Genomic DNA, 4,060 nt, shown 5'->3' with positions numbered 1-4,060 from the left:
TAATAGGGACACACAGCAGTACATGGACATTTAATATGGTGGAGCAGAAGTCACCACGTCTAAAACTGGCCTGGCACTAGGGAATGTTTCTAAAACATATATATCTCCTTTCAGTTCACTACCAAGTTCTACAAGGTACCACTTCCCCACCCCAGCCCAGCCCAGCCCAGCTCCTGTACAATGCTCTCCTAAAACTTCTCTTACCAGATTCCTCCCTGCCTTACTCTCTGCTTCCCAAATGGGCTTTAAACAACAACAACAGCAACAACAACAACAACAACAAAAACCTACTTCTTTCTCTTTGTTTTAGAAAGATAAAACTATTCTTGCCTCAGTTAAAAGGCTTTACATGAAAAGGTCACCTCATAGGCACCAGGGCATAAGAACTGAGCCACAAAAAAAATGCTACCACAAAAAGACAACAGAATGGCTTTTGTTTTGGTTTTTACAAAAATAAGAACGATGTCGTATCCATTCGTCTACACTGAGAACGGGGAGACAGTATCACAGACATATGTGTTTTAATAAAGCAAATAGATGCTGCAACATGCAGTATTCGTAAAACTGACAACACACATTTCTAAGGAGGGGTTTTAAAAATAGACTTTCCTCTTCAAAGATATTTCGCTTCAAAAATATGTTTGGCCAAAATATAATTAATTGAAGGGTATTCCCACCGTAATCTACTCTCCATCAAGAATACCCTATAAAACCACCTAAAAGGACTGTCCTGTCTAGGGTCCCTAGGATCTCAGAATCAATCACAAGGCAAACCACCATACACTTCAGGAAATCTGATTTGACCACATCTGGCTAAATTCCTAGTTACTGCTTGCTTTCTTCTCTCCTTCTCTCTCTCTCTCTCTCTCTCTCTCTCTCCTGATGCCTTCATTTCTGGACTTTTAGATTTGGGAGGTGGGGTTACTTTTTAAATGAGGAAAGACTCTTATGTGGGAATAAAAAAGCTGATTTTTAAAAAAAAAACCTTTGTTTACATTATATTGTAAGGTAGGGCAGGTAAGGGAGAATAGAAAAGAACTTTGAAACAAGAACAGCAAAAAATCCAAAGGAAATTAAAGCTTAAGATTCTATTACCACAAAGTTTTTCATTTATATCTGAATGGATTAAGAGATGGAGGGAAAATTTTTAACATCAGCCTGAAAACGCCTTCCATTTCTTAAAAATTATTCTAGAACTATAAAGTCTAAAAACTATTTTCATGGTTTGAGATATGTCTATTTTAATATAGTAAGTACTTTATGTTCCTTTAGGGTATAATACACGCATCAAAATGCCCACAGAAATAATCCTGAAAAAGACTGACTGGCCTTCTCTTAAAACCTGTTATTTTCTTGAAAGTAATTTACAGAGTGTGTCAAATGAGGACACAAGAAGCTTACATTGTGTACTTTAATTTTTTTTTATTTTTTTCAATAAAGGGACAAAATGGGTGTATGAACAGGTTAATGCAGACAACTGCCAAAAAAACACAGACAGTGGTTTTTCCAATAGAACTTAACAAAGACCAGAAACAAATACAATAAAAAGCCAGGTTGTAATGACCTTTGGTCATCCAAATAAAAAAAAATAAAAACAAAGAAAAATAAAAGATCAAATTAAGTGCCTCTGTTTTGAACAGGGCACATAAGCAATAATAAATAGTGACTCCCATAGTAAAAGATAAAATTTCAAGTTACGACAAACAGCTTTCATTACAGGAATAGAAAAGGCCAATAACAAAATATTCTGCATTGCCATTTACAAAAAAGTATTGACTAAAGCGGGCTTTCTCTTTAATATGCTTTGCATATGAAATTCTTTCCAATCTAAATATAAAGCACCATTTAGTTTTTGGCAATGAAAAAAACTGCAAAACATTGTGTTTTTTTTTTCCTTTTTTTCTTTCTTTTACTGCATATGAAGGTAAGATGCTGGAATGTAAGGGTGATAGAAGGAAAGGGACAAAAAGCACACTACATAACAAACCAACGTTATTAGCTTGCAGTACTGCATACAGTATGGCAGCAGGAAAAAGGAACAAAAAAGGATATGTACAACCCCTATGACAGCCATCGGTGTGACATTCTAGCAGGTTCCCCCAAACCGCCATTATATGGCTTCTCATCTGTACAATGTCACACTTTTTTGTTTCTCTCTTTTTTTTTTTTTTGAAGCATACAAATAATTTGCACTATATTATCCTGCCAAATTAAAAAAATATACTGTGGCAGCCTGTCTTTTTTTTTTCCACTACCAAAAAAGGTACATTGATACCTTTTAAGAGAACAAGCAACAGTTAAAAATACAAGCTTCAATATAAATACTATAGTGCCTAACACTAGATGAACATTTAATTCAAATACCATTCTAGAAATACAGAAAAAAGACCATAAATGTGTTTTAGCATAGGAATCAACATGAGTGTGCATTTTCCTATATTTAAGTACTATATAATCTTAAACCTTTCCCCAATGTATGTTTTTTTTACAACCTGAAGAGCGGTGTGTATCCAAGGCATAGAATTTCCACTACCATTTTTAAATGGATAACAAGTCTTGTAACACCACCAAGACAATGGAACCCTAAAATGCAGTTCCCCCCTAAACATAATGAAGTGTTTTTAAAAAATTTTTTTCTTAACATTTATATTTAAAAAAGTTTTGTACAAAAAAAAATCCTTGCACTGTAGAAGCGAAAGCAATCATTCATTTCTATGTTAAGAGTATTCTGTTTTCCATTCACAGCGCTTGCAATGTTGAGTCGGAGTAAGTAAGCTCATTAGTCAAGTAAATGGCTGGCAAAGTTTTTTTTTTTAATTTTTAAAAAAATGCTCATCAATGAGATTGTGTTCAATTCTTTTTTTCAGCATTCTTGCAACTTTTCCCTTAAGTATAGACCTGTAAACTGGGAAAATTGTACAGTGCACTTAATTGTCCTATCTGAGCAGGTTTATTTTATACTCAACCTCTGTATCTCTGATTAGAGAAAAGATACAGATATTACAGGCAGAGTCAAGTGCTATTTGAACACCAACTGGGGCAGATGCTAGCTTAATAAAAAAGAAAAAATCAAAAAATAAAATAAAAACAATGAATCCTCTTCCATGTTAACACAAATAGCACACAGTGTATGGAAAAGAAATGAAGTACAACTTTTAGGGAGCACAGACATATATACTGCTACTCTTAAAATTCTTTCTCTGCTTTTTTAAGAATGTCACATTTAAACGCAAGTCTTAAGAATTCATAGTTAATCATCATTGTATCAATATTAGCTTATACACCTGTTCTAGTTTAAAATGGCAAATATACCACGTTGTGCTAATAAATCACATATTTTTTCCTCTGTTACCCTCTGTCAAGCCTTATTGTTAGCCTCTTCTTTTTAATATGGTACACGAGGTCTTAAAGTTTATCGTCTGATTGTCCCTTTGACAACCAAGTGGATCTGGATCTATTTCTTTTGGTGCCAGAATTTTTTTGAAAGACATTTTTTAAAACAAGTATCTTCATGAAATGAAATCCTTACTCATGTATTTAATCACGTTCCAGGGCTTTTGCACGTTGCACATTCAATGTAATCATCATTTAAAAAAAATAAAACTTTGGGCGAAACAGCCCATTTCTTTTAAGCTCTCACCGGGAGCAAAATAGCTTTTATACTGGTATAATCAGTTTTGCTTACAAGATTAAATGAAAGGGAAAATGATGATTAACTAGGACATAATGGGTCATATTTTTAGGTAGCCATTGTTGTGAGAAATACAATATAGAATTATATGCTAGGTCCTAAGGTTTATTACCTTACCCAATGCTGAATGAAGCTACGAGTTTATAACAAGTAGAAAGAACCATCAACGTGGTTTTAATAGATCCAAGGCACTCATATTTTAAAACCAAATGATAGAATAAACTTTTGTTTTTCTGTTAATTTGTCAATCAATTCAAGGCCTTTTTTTTTTTTGCTCTCCAATTGATACATTTAACCCTTTAGAGACAGACATTTAGCTCATAGAGATTTTCTTTCAGCGCTATCTCTTCTGTCTCTAGAAGGTTAATC

This window comes from Pteropus vampyrus, unplaced genomic scaffold, assembly GCF_000151845.1.
Source record: "Pteropus vampyrus isolate Shadow unplaced genomic scaffold, Pvam_2.0 Scaffold91, whole genome shotgun sequence".
Taxonomy (NCBI): domain Eukaryota; kingdom Metazoa; phylum Chordata; class Mammalia; order Chiroptera; family Pteropodidae; genus Pteropus; species Pteropus vampyrus.
The sequence above is the reverse complement of the archived record's forward strand: the minus strand, read 5'-3'. Positions refer to the sequence as shown.